This window comes from Puma concolor, chromosome C1 (assembly GCF_028749965.1).
Source record: "Puma concolor isolate L17-30 chromosome C1, mPumCon1.1.hap2, whole genome shotgun sequence".
In the NCBI taxonomy this organism is placed as follows: Eukaryota; Metazoa; Chordata; class Mammalia; order Carnivora; family Felidae; genus Puma; species Puma concolor.
In genome coordinates, this window is record NC_141674.1 from 166,267,716 (window position 1) to 166,284,361 (window position 16,646).

The 16,646-nt window shown below is 42.3% G+C and overlaps 1 long non-coding RNA gene across 1 annotated transcript in view; it reads right to left on the bottom strand.

Annotated features, from left to right (window-relative positions):
- Positions 1-10,559: 10,559 nt before the first annotated feature.
- LOC147578558 (uncharacterized) overlaps positions 10,560-16,646 on the bottom strand; it is a 60,861-nt gene continuing 54,774 nt past the window's right edge. The window contains exons 9-10 of the long non-coding RNA XR_015255338.1: positions 14,621-14,752; positions 10,560-12,081 (exon numbers count right to left, since the gene is read on the bottom strand). This is a non-coding gene — a long non-coding RNA (uncharacterized LOC147578558). The remainder of the gene's footprint in view (positions 12,082-14,620; positions 14,753-16,646) is intronic.

Genomic DNA, 16,646 nt, shown 5'->3' on the forward strand with positions numbered 1-16,646 from the left:
ACTAACTCTACCACCAGGACCAGTTACGCCATGAAAATAGCCTCAGATAAGTGTTTTCAGGTGGTTGGGAAGGGACTGGTGGCTTCCGATAAAGAACAACCTGCAGATGCTGTGGTAATAAGAAACTTGGTTCAGTTCCCAATTTCTATAAAAATAATATCTTCCCATATCACAAGCATGGCCATTTCAAAGATGGCTCAGGGCTGAGGGGTCCTCTGTAATTTCCATAAGCCTCCTGCCACGTGACCCCAACAAATAGTATTAGTGTGTGCTTGCTTTGCAAGTGCAGCCTCAAGACACACAGGGCATCAGCTGATCCTATAGGAAGCTCTGTGACTGGGATAAACTTATAGAGTCGTCCCAGTGGAGGTGAGGGGGCCAGACCTTTGAACCCTCTCTAGCCACCCATCGTTGAATGTGAGCTTCCCTCACCCTCCCCACCTCCAGAGTTGGGGACTAACCTCAGTAAGGAAACTGCCTTCAGTCAAGGGCAATTCCTGTTGAGGGACTTGTCTGTGATGGGTCAGGGGTCAAAAGTCTGGACAGCAGGGTGAAGGGCAGTGTTTGTTCTAAGGGGTGATTTGGGCAGTGCACCCTGGGCTAAAAGAAAACAGTGTTATTTAATTCATTTTTTATTGATGATTTTAAAGCTGAGAATATGAGAACATAGAGCAATTATAGTAGACATGTAAATGGGACCACACTGGAGACCTATGTTAGGTGACATCTATGTAAGCATCCACGTTTTGCTAATGCAAAATACGCTCCTCTGGTTTCCTATGGTGAGTGATCTAGACTTTGTCTCCCCTGATATATCTCAGAGCCAGAAATTACATTAGCTAAGGCACGTTCTGAATGGTATTGAAAGGACATGATCCCCATAGAAAGGCAGATAGTGATTAGGGGTAACCAGTGATGGATTACCCCTGACACTGTTTAGGCAAAATGTCACCTGTCACCATTATGGGCCAAGAGTATATAATAAGACTGCTTATCACAGCAGACTACTGGTAGCATCTCTGGGCACGTCCTCACAGCTACAGACACCATGGATTTGGCATATTTAATGTTCAAAGGCAGCACGCTAACAACAGCTAAGCATTGCTTTGGAGCATGTAGCTGCATGTTTGGGAAGTTACACTAGTTGGAATGATGCGTTAGATTTTTGAGCTGGCCACGCATCATTCAGTAATGCCAGGGAAGCTCTGAGGTGCAGAGTTAGCTCTTGAGATTTGTTTTAATTGCACCAGAGAAAAAAAGAAGCAGGAAGCAGAGGGGGAAGGAGAAAAGAGAAGAAAAAAAAAGAAAAAAAAGAGGAGGGAGCAGAGAACAGGGGAGGAGGTGATAAAGATGATTCCAGAGTGCCTAGTTCTAGTAAAAAGGTGCTAGGTCTCACTAAGGCTTATATATCTAGAAATCTGACACACAGGTTTTTACTATGAGCTTGTTCATATATGTATGTATATATAAAAAATATATATATGTATATATAAAATATATACATATATATATACATACACACACAGAGTGGATAATATATCCTACTCATATACATACACATAAATATAATTTATTAAATATCATTTATCTATAATATCTACGAAATATATATTGTTTATGATATAATTTTATCTATCATAAAATATAAATTATACATTTAAATATATAACAAATTATTATATATTTATACATAAAATCTCATAATGGGAATTAAGAAGACAGTAATCTAAAAAAATGTGACACCTGAACTCTGGGATCTAAACTGTTATAATCGGGGCACCCGGTGGCTCAGTAGGTTGAGCATCTGACTTCGGCTTGGGTCATAATCTCACGATTCATGAGTTTGAGCCCCACATCTGGCTGGCTGCTGTCAGCCTGTCCATGTGGAGCCCACTTCAGATCCTCTATCCCCCCCTCTCTGCCCCTCCTCCAGTTGCGCTCTCTCAATAAATAAACATTAATATATATATATATATAATAAAATATTGTTATTAAACTTTGTTTTCAAGATTTAGTGAGGTTTCAGTGACATCTTTCAAGATCAGACCATGACCAGCTATACTACCTTCCATGGCTGTTAGAGAAATGTTGTTTCCTAGTTATAATGAACAACTTCTAAATGATATTAACTCATAAGTATACTACTAAGCTACTAAAAATGCTGTCTGATTGACTATGACAGATTAACTTGCTTTAGGAGGACATGTCTTGTGGCCAAACCACTTGGAAAAAAAACATTTAAAATTTAAAAACCAGAGGCTTCTGACTCTGGCCTCTACCACTGACTCACACGATATAAATATAAAGGAGACTCTGGCCCATCTCCAATGTACACTCCAAGAAGCCCAGATAGAAAATTAGAATTTCAGACCCTGAATTAAAATAGATTCTATATTCACAAAGGCCTTGTGATTGTCCCAGGTGCTAGTGATAAGTTGGGGGGGGGGCAGGAGGGGGTGTGAACTAAAAAAGAATAAAATCTTGCAAACATTGTATTTTATAGCAATAAAATTCCTATCTTTAAATATAGCCAAAAGATATTTCAAGACTCTAAAGGTGCAGAACCAAGAACAGACTGATAAACTGAATATTGATTAACTGATTACTTGAAGGTAGACACCCAGGCAGGTAAAGAAAACAATGGACAGGTGTTCCCACGAGCAAACTTCTCAAAATGCCCAGCTGTAGTACAAGTCCACAGAGCCTCAGTCTTCCCTGGTCTACTTGACTAACACTTTTCTGATTCTACAGCTTATCTCATTTTCCCAAGAAGAGAACTATTTATGAAGAGTCATGGCCCTTTCTTTGGCTGGATGGAAATGCTGCTCTCAAACCACCAGCATAACCTGGAACAAGAACGCTCCATTGCCTCCGATGGGACCCTGGGGACTCTTGTACACACACATATTTATCTTCTCCTCTCTGTGCGTGTGAAATTCCACAGGAAGGAAAGCCCATGCTCTCCCAGTCACTGGGCTCCCTCAGCCTGCATCTTCCAGGGGTGATGACAACATTGCCTCATCTAAGGCACTCCTCCCCAACTCTGGCACCAAGCGGGTGGCTGTCTCTCAAACCCTGGGGCTCTGCACCTTCTTCCTCTACTCTCTCCCCTCACCAACTCCACACTCTCTGACCCCCTTCCTTCTATTCGCTGGTCTTCAATCTCTCCATGACCCTGAACAATAATCCCATTACATCCCTGAACTCTATCCAGGACGTTCATCTCCATCCACCTTTTTAATGGCATTGTTAATGATTTGAGGGGAGTAAATCACAGTCAAGATAATGGCTGCAAAAAATTAATAGACATGATTTTTATGATATAATATACTAGTGTACTAATCGTGAGAACAGTTAATTGAAAAGCACTAAATATTTTATTATCCATTCAGCATTCTGTCTCCTTTTACCATTCAGCATTCTGTTTATTCTTTCCCCCATTCTGAACTTTTTACCTATTATTCTTTCATAATTCCCCATAAAGGAAAACTGCAGAGTAAGATAAAGAGGATTCTAATCACTGCATCTAATTACAGAGATGAGTAAATCACAGTTTAACATGTCATAGTCTTAAGAAAAAGGGAAAAGGCACGATTCAAGGAGAAGCTAATGCCTTAAAGCTTGGGGAGAAAATCTCAGACAACCTAAAAATTGCTGAACTACTTGTGAAAATGGGGTCCTTTTTCTTTCTAATTCTTGAGCAAGAAGTACCAGTAGTTCTTTTCAAATGACAATATTTTTCAATTGACTGAAGTGCTCGTTGTTGGGCTTTGGGGCTGTTGGCCACACACAGGTGGATGGGCAGTGCTGGGGCGACATTCATCTTCACAGCCCCAGCCCGGGTGGCACTGAGGAGTTCCATAGGAACCCAGGACTCCACTTCTCCCACCACACATCACGTGAGGACTCTACTCCCCGTAGGTCTGCAGAAGATGCTCAATTATTGTGTATTTACTTTCTTCAGCCTTAAGAAAAATACAGGACTAACAAACCGGAACATTCAGCTTTCCACCATCTACTTGCCGAAGTGGCCCCCTCACGGCGAAGTCAGATATTTTCACATCTAATAAATTCTAAAACTGTGTTCAGTACTCAGACCCACTGGTTAGTTTACGTAACTGCTCAATTTCGTGTGGTTTCTTGGGTTGAGAAGAGGATAAAAACCACAATACCATATAAATTCTGAAAACATAACAACCCTCTACCCCACTTACTATTATCATCTTCATCTCAAAGGAAGTAGGAGAGCAAAGGTTATGAGCTGTGTTCACTCATCCAGAGCTGGCCCTGAACACGTTTGTCCAACAGACCAAGTCTCTCTTTTATTCTCCCCCACCCACCCCCACTCCAGACCCTTTGATTCCTGAGCCTTCATTCCTCAGGCCTTACCACCACCATCGTCCTCTGCCTCCTACCCCCACTCTCTCTCAGCTGCCTCACCTCCCCAGCCCCACAGCTCACCCCTACAAGATGAAAAGCCTTCAGTATTAACTTAGCCAGGATTTTTACATTTTTTCAGAGGACTGTTAAAGGCTAGGGAGAAAATTATACTTAGAATTGCAAGTCTCCAGAAACATAATCTTTGATCATTAGCCCCCAAACCTAGAGGACTTCCAAAATTATCTGGAGAACTTGTTAAAAATACAGATTCTTGGATGTGTTCCACAGAACACTGGAGATTCTAGAGGGCAGAGGGCAGTCAAGTAATCTGCCCTAGCAGTTTTTTTTTTTTTTTTTTTTCTGAGAGAGAGAAAGAAACAGAGAGAGCAAGGGAGGACCAGAGAGAGAGGGAGAGAGAATCCCAAGCAGACTCTATGCTGTAAAAGCAGAGTCTAGTGTGGGGCTTGAACCCACAAACCATGAGATCATGACCTGAGCTGAAATCAAGAGTTGGATGCTCAAACAATGGAGCCATCCAGGCACCCCTGCCCAGGCCACGGATGAGCAGCAGCTTGTCTACTGGGGATCATCAAATGATCTACTAACTAAGCTCCTTCTCCAAAACTGGGCCTGCTTTTGACAAGTTAAAATGGGAGCTTGAGAGGATTAATTACTAGAAAAGGCGAAAACCATGATATTTACAAAAACGGAAGAAAAGAATCAGTTACATTCACCACAATTTTATTTTGCTAAACAGGATGCTAGCTTCAATTCAATCAGCTGAATCTGCAAGATGACATATTTGATCAGCTAATTGTATCCAGTAAGAAAATGGCATCAGCTACTTTTAACTTCTTCATTCCATTAGGCAATTGTAAAAGGCAGGATTTATAGGTGCATATAAAGGTCTTTTCTTTCCTTCCCTTGAAATGAGAATGAACCCTGGCCGTCCCTTAAACCCAGTCTGACATGTGTTGTTTTTTTCTTTCCCCCATATCAGGTCACAGATTTTACTTATTTTTTTATATATAATTTATTGTCAAATTGGTTTCCATACAACACCCAGTGCTCATCCCAACAGGTGCCCTCCTCAATGCCCATCACCCACTTTCCCCACCAGACCGATGTTGAGCAATGATCGCTTCCATTTTCCCTGTATTAAGTAGAGCCCTCATATTAACGCCAAGTAGCTGAAGGACACTCTGCAAAGTACACTCCCAACCCAGCCAGGGGAAGATTCTCTCTTCACATTCTCTTCACAGTCCCTTTAGAATTCTGACTTAGAGAAGGGCACTCTGAGTTCAAGTTCCAACTCAGCAACTCTACAACCTTGAGCATCATACTCACCCTTACGGGGCCTCTCATGGCATCTGTACAATGGGCATCCAAGTATCCAGGTCCCTGCCTATCCACAAGGAGATGTTAGGCCCCTCCCTCTCTCTAGGTCTCTTTCAGAATTTATCTTAATTTCATCTCGACCCTGTCATTTGCCCCCAGTTAGAACGATTTGATGCAGATGAGGGCTCAGTTCAAATCTGATTGATTATTTTCAAACCACTAGTAAATTTCTGTTTCAATAATAGACAGTTATAATGCAATTAGCCACATTATTATGATAGATTAAGATTATGTTTATCTGAACCATGACAACTGTTGTTGGTTGAGGAAATAATGTCAGTGGACTTCTACATAGACCAAGGTGGTTGTAAAACCTTGTATAACCCTTTAGGAGGGTACAGAAGAGAGGATTCAGGAGTTAGCTGAGTAGATGTACCACATATCCTCAAGGACCCTTCCAACCACAGAATCGATGAAGTTATTGCTAATTCTAAATATTACTTACTATTACAAGTATTATTATTTTTATTGTTTATTTATTTTGAAAGAGAGACAGAGACAGAGACAGAGACAGAGACAAAGCAGGGGAGGGGAAGAGAGAGAGGAAGAAAGAGAATCCCAAGCAGGCTCGATGACTTGGGGCTTGATCTCACCAACCATGAGATCCTGATCTGAGCCAAAATCAAGAGTTGTATGTTAACTGACTGAGACACCCAGGCACCTCTAGTACAAGTATTATTAATATTAATTTACTTTTCTTTACTCAAGGTGCATCATTGAAAATTACAGTCTGGTAAATCACATCATATTTCATGTTCAATTGTTGTGATTCTGCTACTTTAAAGGAACATATACTCAATCACTTTGAGAGGTGAGAAACATTTATTGGTGTGAATAACCTCCTTTTGCCTATCTTGACATCCTAGATTTTTTTGGACCCATTTGATTCTTTTTCAAGAAGCACATCCCAGAATTTATTAATAGAGATTTTATACTTCTACAAGAGCATAAAATTATGAATTATGGAGGTTGAAGAATGAGCTTTTTTTTTTTTTTTGGAGTACTGTGACTCAGCCCATGGAATTTACTTAATAATCATAAATAAAACAATAGATTCTCTTTCCATCCTCAGTGCATCATTTCTAAGGTGTCATTTCTTGTGACCCATCACAAAAAAATATAGGTTCAAAACAGCATTGCCATTATCGTGAAAGTCCTGGATCTATAACCTCATACAACTCTGCCTGAATTGTAGTCAGTGGTCATAGACAGTGTTAACCATAAGGTCACTGAGAAGGTGTAGAATGTCCTTAACACTACAATGACATAATTGGGCTCCATGTGCACAAAGAACACAGCCATACACGGCCAGATATCATGCATAGCTTGGTGACCCCTTTTTTCTGTTTGCCTCTCCAGGTCCCACTGTCCTCACAACTCTGGGTAACCTGTGTGAACTGGATCAATGAGCTTCCTTGCTCTCAGGCTTCTAGGTGGGTTCGGCCAATGGGAATATCAGCAGGTCAGAGGGAAGGGGAGAATGATATAAAGGTATTTATTTTATTGACTGCTTCCCAGCATGGTGGCTTTGGGTGGGCTGCCTGCCTCAGTTGAAGGCCCCAGGCCTTGCCAAGTAGCCCTCTCCCCCTGATGCACACTCTGTCTCCCTCCCAGTTCTGGTTACCACTTTTCCCCTTCCTCCATCAAGGCATAGTGGTGGCATAGCTCTCTCCTGGGATTAACCCAGCAGTTCTGCACTATGCTTTATTGCTTTTTACAAACCCTACCCCCACACTTAAATAGTCCATTTATTAATCTCTCCTCAGTTATCCATCTTGAATACGCCATCTGTTTCTTGCCAAAGACCTGAATAATTTGCTCCTTACATCACAATTTACATCTTGGACCAATTTCCAAGATATATCAGGGTATGCCTTTCTGTAACACCGGGGTCTATAGCCAGTAGCTCAGGTCCTAGTAACAGATCCAGGCCTCTGACCACAGTGGGATATGTCAGACCGAGAAAGGGTCAGAGTCACTGCCCGGCATGTACATTGCAACAGACAGCAAAGTCTGGGAGCCGCAAAAATGGAGCTGAGCTAAGAGGGATGACATCTTGCAAAGTGAAGCTGAAGCCTTGTCCGGCCCAGGCCGAGAGGCACAAAGAACTACCAGCACAAGTGCCAAGTGGTGTAATCTGGGACAAGGCAGGAGAGGCAATCAGCTTCCAGCTGAATGACAGGCATTCAGTGCGGGGTCGGGAGTGGAGGTGGTTAGCAGGCGGCGAGTTTTTGATGATTCAAACTTGAGAGAGAATATGGAGAGAACTTGAGTTCAGAGGCAGAAATCCACGCAGGAAATAAAATGCTGGGAAGAAAATATATATCAATGATGAAGAGGCACACATGTCAGGACTCAGCCACAGAAAAGCTGAGCCGTCCGCTCAGAATGAGACCAGATGCAAAAGCCGACCACACCAGATCAATGAGCACATGTCCTCAGACTCCTTAAAACCATCTGCCTGGAGTCAGGGATGGAACTAAAATATTGGACAGACGGAGCTGGGAAGGTGGGGAAGGTGGGGAAGGTGGAGGATGGGAATTAAATAGACTCAGTTGCCAGGATGAAAGGGATTCTTGAGGGGGATAAATGAAGGGTACTAAACACCATCCTTACTTAATCCTGCCTCAGGGATTTCACTGGGGGGGGGGGGCGGGGGGAGGGAATGGCCTTTCCTACCAAAAAGTAGGGGTTTAAGAAGAACAGTGGTTTCTGTATATCCAGCACTTACTGAAGACTTACTATGGTGCTAGGAACTGGGCTTTACACACATCGTCTCATCATATCCACACAACAACCCTACAAGGTAGATACTACTATTACTTCCATTTTATGGATGGGGAAACTGAGGCTTACAGAGAATAAATCATTTTCCTAAAGTCATACAGGAAGTTAGTGGTAGAACTGGAATTCAAACCCGAGTCACCCTGCCAACTACTAAGACAGTCTCCGTAGCAGCATAAAAGAGTCCATTAAGGCTGTGCATATCAGTCATCAGTGGAGTGTACACGAGTAGGTGGCATGTGGTGTGTGTGTATTTATCTAGACAAATAGCTGCATAGCTGTAAGCCCTTAGGGAGTTATGTTCTTCTGCAGAGCACTCTCATATGTTATTGTTAGGACAATAATTTCATCGTTTCCAGACTGCAGTGTTATCTTTCTCCAGGAGACAAGGTTTGTGTGCCTTCTCACCAGTGTGATCAGATCTGGCAGTGTGACCCTCAAAGTCACTGATTCTGTAAGGGGGAATCTAACTACCCCCTGTTATAATACAAGTCACCTTCGGGGCTCCCAAGCAAGGTGAACAGTGGAGGAGAAGGTGGGAGGAAAGGACATCTGTAATGGCACATCAGATTTTCAAAAGCGTTCAAATTGCTTTCCAGCTGCATCATTCTTTTGTAAATGCATCTTACTCAGAACTTCAATATGTAAAGTTCATAAAAACAGTACTTCTCTGGTCTAGGTTTTAGAAGCAGGCCCAGGACACTGCCAGCTCAACCTTCCTCAATTACTCTGAAGTTCTAAATTGAAAACACTGATGGGGCGCCTGGGTGGGCCCAGTTGGTTAAGTGTCTGACTTTGGCTCAGGTCATGATCTCACAGTCTGTGGGTTTAAGCCCTGCCTCAGGCTCTGTGCTGACAGCTCAGAGCCTGGAGCCTGCTTCTGATTCTGTGTCTTTCTCTCTGCCCCTTCCCAGCTCGTGCTGTCTCTCTCTGTCTCTCAAAAATAAATAAACATTAAAAATATTTGAAAGAAAGAAAGAAAGAAAGAGAAAAAGAAGGAAAGAAAGAAAGAAAGAAAGAAAAAGAAAGAAAGAAAGAAAGAAAGAAAGACAGACACTGATCTTTTGGCTGTTTCTTACAAGGCTCCATATAGTCTTACTATATGATCCAGTGATTGCATTCCTAGATATTTACCTGAATGAGATAAAAACTATGTCCCCACCAAAACCTGCATGCAGATATTAATTGTAGTTTTATTGATTGCCAACAATCGAAAGCAACCAAGATGTTCTGTCAGTAGGTGAAAAGTAAATAAACTGCAGTGCATCTGTACAAGTAGATATTATTCAATGATGAAATGAAATGAGCTGTCAAGTCACGAAAAGACATGGAGGAAACTTAGATGTATATTATGCAGTGAAAGAAGCCAGTCTGAAGAGGCTACATACTATGACTCCAACTGTATGACACTCTGAAAAAGGCCCAGGTATTCTACAAAGTAAAGGGATCAGTGGCTATCAAGAGCTGGAGGACAGGGGGACAGAAGGAACAGATGAAACAATTTTGGGGGCAGTGAAATTATTCTGTATGATACTGAAATGGCTGATATAGGACATTATACATTTGGCAAAACCTCTAAACTACACAACATAAAGTGAAGCCTAATGTAAGCTATGCACTTTAGTTAATGTATCAGTACTGATTCGTCAGTTGTAAGAAATGGGCCACACCAGTGCAAGATGCCAATACTAAGGGAAAATCAGAGGAGAGGGAATATATGGGAACTCTCTGTACTTTCTCTTCAATTTTTCGGTAAACCTAAAACTGGGCTAAAGAAATATATAGCTTGGGGCGCCTGGGTGGCTCAGTCAGTTAAGCGTCTGACTTCAGCTTAGGTCATCATCTTACGGTTCTTGGGTTCAAGCCCCGCGTCGGGCTCTGTGCTGACGGCTCAGAGCCTGGAGCCTGCTTCGGATTCTGTGTCTTCCTTTCTCTCTGCCCCTCCCCTGCTCTCTCTCTCTCTCTCTCTCTCTCAAAAATAAAGAAACATTAAAAAAACTTTTTTAAAGAAATATATAACATTGATTTAGGAAAGGAACGCTAATCTCAACAAATACTGAGTGTTCAACGGGCTTAATAAATACTGAGTAAAGTCACTGATTCAGCATGACATTTGGTTCATTTGGACACAGGGGCATCTCTCTGAGAACAGATTGGTGCTTTTCATTCATAGGGATGCTGGCACACTCAGCCAGGTTCCATGTGTGTGGTAGGCAGAATATTGGCCCATCACAGATGTCAATACCCTTATCCCCTGGGCCCATGGACATGTTATCCTACTTGGCATAAAGGACTTTGCAGATGTGATTAAAGTTAAGGGCCTTGAGATGAGATTATCCTGAATTATTCAAGTGGGCTCAATGTGATCACAAGTCCCCAAAAGCAGAAGACCTGTCCCTAGTCAGTGAGAGGGAGTATGATCACAGAAGATGAGCTGAGAGATGCAACATTGTGACTGAAAATGAAGGGGGGCAGGGGTGGGCGCACCTGAGTATCTCAGTTGGTTGAACCTTCGACTTCAGCTCAGATTGTGAACTCACAGTTCATGGGTTCCAGCCCCGTATTGGGCTCCCTGCTGTCAAAGCCCACGTGGGATCCTCTGTCTCCTCTCTCTCTGCCCTTCCCCCACTTGCAAAAATAAATAAACATTAAAAATTAATTTAAAAAAAAGAAAAGAAAATGAAGGAGAGGGCCACAAGTCCAGGAATGTGGGCAGTCTCTAAGAGCTGGGAAAGTAAAGGAAAGAGATTATTCCCCAGAGTCTCCAGAAAGGAACACATTAAGTAAGTCACAAGTACCAGAGATTGGAATGGAGAAGTGGAAAAGTCAAGAGAAGTGGGGTAAATAGGTGGGAGAGGCAGTTTATAATCTATCAACCAATGCAGTTTCCCATTTAAAAAAAAAAAAAAAAAAAAAAGCACTAACATTAGAAAATACAGTGATGTAGCTGTGGGCCCTGCCATTGCAAACTCCAAAGCCTGCCTATCCTTGATGTTTGTGAAAATACCTCTGCTCCTAGTAATTCGCCAGCCTCTGCACTTCAAGATGCTTTCTGTTTAAAATTCAGTGATAAAGCAAAGAGCTTTGCAGCAGAACTAGATCAATACCCCGTATCTCTAGAAGACAGAAAAGGTAAACCTCCACCGTTCAGAGTTCTGATTGCCTTTTAACCCTTCAGTCCTGTTGTGTGCACCACCAAAACTGCCCTGGGTGATTCACCTGCAAAGGATGCCACACAGCCTAGTGAAAGGTGATTCTAATGGGAAACGCTGAGATTTCTCTTTCCTAAGAGCTTTGCAAAACACTACACCAATTTTTTTCTTTCCTAGAAAATGTGCAAATTGTTCTAAAATATAATCACCAGGCAGGTTCCTGTGAACACACACAAAAATAATGCACCCTTTTAAAAGTAGCACCAACAGGCTTCCTGCTCCATGGTGGGGGATGGGAGGATGTGAGACCTCAGTGGAACAAGGCATTCACTTGTACGTATCCGTTTGTGAGGATTAGCACAGAGCACTGAAAACAAGATAAAGACATTACCCAATCAAAAAGGTATTTGACAACACATAAGGTCTTATTTTAGTATACAAATAAGCACTCTGCTTGATAGCAACTTGGTGTATGTGTAGTATGGCTTTGAGCTTTGTGAGATAAAACTATAAAGTAATAAGAGATCAAGTTTTAACAAAAATGCCAGGACTTAAACATTCTTAATACACATATCTCCCTCGAAGCAGAATCGTTGAAAGCTACTTAATTTCCATGATACTGAGGATCTGCATTCTGAACTCGGGCATATCCTTTTGATATAACCTCATTGGTTGCAGATGTTGGTACCTCGAGCGATGGATTTTGATTGCGCAAAGAATCCAAAGTCACTTGAAGCCCGGTTTGATTAGCAATGTAGGTTATCGATAAGGATCACACATTATGGATCAAAAACAAGGCTTCAAGGGGCACCTAGGTGGCTCAGTCAATTAAGTGTCCAACTATTGATTTCATCTCAGGCCATGAGCTCATGGTTTGTGAAATGGAGTCCCACGTTTGGGGCTCTGTACTGACAGTGTGGAGCCTGCTTGGGATTCTCTCTCTCCCCCTTTCTCTCTGCCCCTCCTCCACTCAAGCACATGTTCTCTCTCTCTCTCAAGATAAGCATTTTAAAAAAAAGACTATTAAAATTGCAGAGGACTCCAGAGAACTTTTGTTTATGTGAGTTCTAGCCATTGATGTTTACCATATTAGAAATTAAAACTGAGAAATGTCTAAAATGTTTGTTGATTCGTTTCAGAATGATAATAAACCCACTACATGTTAATATAAATAACATACTTTTATATAAAAATGACTACATTTTCAGAGCAAAACAAAATGTAGTAAGAATAATGGCATGGTTTTGCATCTTTGCAAATCCCTTCAATACCTGGGCTAATAGAAAACTACCAGATTTTCATACCTCCTCCCACATTTAATCTGCTGTGTGTCACATGTTGTGCGTTCTGGAAAACACTCTGAGAAATTGAAAGTGAGAAAGACAGGTAATATCCTAATGTTACGATGAAAGTAGTTCTGATCTGACAGACTCCCTGGAAAGGTCTCAGGACCTCCACGTTTCCCAGATCACATGGGAAAACTACTACTTTAAAGTCACACCTGGAGTGTGACCATAAACTCAACAGTGTGTACACGCATGTGTGTGTACAAACTAAAGCGAAAGCAAATACAGAATGTGATGTCAGTAGCTTCTTCACATTGCCCTGATGTTCCTATTTCTCCCTCTTCATGTCTCTAACTTCACTTCTAACTTCACAAGGTGCCCTAACAGGACCTTGTGCTCATTTGCCCAGCACCTCAGCTAAAACCTGTCATCTCCCATACTCCTCAGTTGTGCTCTGTGCCCTGAGTGTCCTCGTCTGTCAACTAACCAGGCACGTTAGTCGGCCACAAGGAGGCCGCCGAGACCATCAGCTGCAGGTCTGTTGCTTAAGGAAGCCACTTAGTGCCTAAATGGGGTGAGGGCAGCCCAGGCTTTTTCATTGTTATTGTCCCTGATAACCCAATATCATTTTACTCATTATTTATTCCAAACACACAGACTGTGCTCATCCCAAAGTGACCATTGATATTACTCAGTTAGCAGATCAGCCATGGCAGACTGAGCCATCCCGCCATGAAACACCAGGGAAAGGGGGTTGGGTGGTGGAGGGGTATGCATGCAATCTCCAGAACTCCAAAAGCTGCAGACCAGCTCTCTCAGATAGCCCAGCGGGCATTTTTCAGAACTTTTGTCGACATGGTGGAAAGGTTTTGAAAATGAACATGTGCTGGACCGAACATTTCAGGAGAACGTTAGAGTTTTCAAAAAACACTTTCATCTCGGCACACATAAATTTAGTTCCCTCTGTGTTCTAGACGCTGTTCTAAGTATTTGGTGTCTTAGTAGAAAGAGCACTTAACTGAGATTCCAGATATCTGGGGTCTGGTCCCCAGGTTATATCTAACTAGCTGTGTGTCCCCAGACAAATCACCTAATCTCTCTAATATCAAGATTGCACATAGGTAAAAATGAGGGCATTAAAACAAGTGAATTTGGGGTGCGTGAGTAGCTCGGTCAGTTAAGCATCCGACTTGATTTTGGCTTAGGTCGTGATTTCACAGTTGGTAAGATCGAGTCACAGAGCCTGCTTCTGATTCTGTGTCTCCCTCTCTCTCTGCCCCTCCCCCACTTGCGCGCGCGCGCTCTCTCTCTCTCTCTCTCTCTCAAAATAAATAAATAAACATTAAAAAAAAGTGAACTCTAATGATCTTTTCATTCTAAATCTCTATGATCTTAAAGCGTGGTGGTAACCTTCTTAAGCAAAAGAAAAGACATTTTTTGATGTGTGCAGAAGGAAGACTGCAGGGCCCATTTCTCCTATACGGGGGACTAAGAAGGCCCAGGACTCCTTCAAGCGGTGTGTATGCCCACCCTGGGAATGGAGGTGTGGACAGACAATGCAGACATCATATAGAACTGCTTCCTAGGCCTCAGGAACTGGGGACCATGAGCATTCCCCACCTCCACCAAGTATGGCTGCTTTCCAGGGACTCTGCCCTTTGCGGTTCAGGATCTCATTATTCCCAGTGCTCCAGACGGAACACATGAAGCTCCCGTGATGCTGAGCATATGGCTTGGCTCAAGAAGTGCTCCCTGCACAAAGAAATAGGACATGTCACAGAGACAAAAACACCTGGTTGCAGCCATGATTCTCGATGGAATTATCCTTATCCTTGAAACATGTGAGCACAGCTAATGTTAAGCCTTCAGCTAAACATGAAAATGGTAGTAGCCTAGACCATGTTCCCCTGAATGACACTTCCCCCCCCCCCCGCTGCCCTCAGCTCTGCCACATGCTCACATGAAATATCAAATTGCTTGCAGCTCATATTGAATAATGAATATGCCCGCCTCAGCCTATCACCAAGCCTTCAGCAGTCCGCCTGGGGAACTAGGGGAGATGTTAGAGGTTTGCAGGCCAAGCACAAAATTGAAGACAAGCTTGAATTAATAATTTGCTTATTTCTATATATGTGCTTCAAAATAAAGTGCAAATCGAATAAGGTAATAACAGGGCTTGGGAGGGGAAAAAAAGAAAGCTTCCTTTTGCAAACTGCTGACACTTCAATTTCATTATCTCTCACCACCCTGAATGTGATTTGCAAATGTGCTCTCCCTATGTCATCATGTGGAAATGTCTTCAGGAAGAGCCAAAAACGAATGGAAAACAATTCCATGGAGCTTTGGGGAAAAAAAGAAATTAAACCTCTCGTTTTAAGCTGATTTTCTTTAGAGCACCATTTTCTAAAATCATGTTCCGTGGATCTCTGCATCTGAATCACCTGAGCATTCCTTGGAGATCCCAGGGAAGTTTTATATATTGTGTATTCCAGGTTACTTCAGCTTTTTCCCACATTGACAATCATGTTCTTGCCAATCACAGCTGCATACATACATCAGGAGCCATGTTTCTTGAACTATCATTTTCAGGCACATTTGCCCCTGTATGTTGGTGCCTAAAACTGTAGGTCCATTTACCTTTGTGTTTTTAAGCATTGTCTCCCTCACATCATAACCAGGCACTTGTAGAAGAATGAAAATAATGTATGTTTGAATCCAGTCCCAGGACCTTACCCTATCTAGTTCATCGGGGTCTTTTTCTGCAGTCTAACGATATTAGAGGGAGTAAAAGAAGTAGGAAGATGTGTGCACACAACCAGAGACAAATTTAGATGAAAAATATTGAAAGACTCACACCCCAAACAAATCCCAAAGGAGGAACAAGCTGAAGACATTCCCTATTTCCCAGTTTCCTTGAAACAGAGTCTTCTGTGAACAGTGTAGAGCAGCTCTAAGGAATCCTCTCTCTTGTGTGGTGGACAGTGCCTCGCAAAGATCACCAGTGTAAGATCAAGAAATTGCTCCCGTCCAACACACTTCCCCTTAGTAAAAGCGTTTCCGTCCTTCCTCCGCTCCCCTCATGACTCCTTCTCTGCCACTCCTCTGGAAGCCTTCCTGATTCCTTAAGATTGGGTTTGGTTTCCTTCCTACACGTTTCCATAGAACTTACCACTCTGGACTAAAACTGCCTAATCATTTTTCTATAATTTCACTAAAATATAACTCCTGTAACATAGGACCTCCGACCTGTTGGGGTTTGCATCCCCAGTACTCTGTTCATTACTTGGAACAGATTACTGGTTGAATGAACGAGTGAACAAATCAGCACACTTAGACCAGCCTAACAATTCATTGTTATCCAGAGAAAAGGAAAGGAAGGCAAGCAGAGGAAATGAAGATTGTGGATCTAGAGACTAATGATGGCGTATTATGTCTCCCACATCTGGATTACTGGTTTGCACCCAAATTTGGTAGGTGACTTATAAAAACTGATATCAATAAATTCCCATTTGGCCATGGGTATTAATACCCCTCCAAGGGGCCGATATCCAAAGCCAGAGGAAATGAAGAATCACTGTTGTCCATTTTAATTGTCAATATCCTCCAAGACATAAATATTGGTTGGACAGTAGAGGCTAGCAATCAT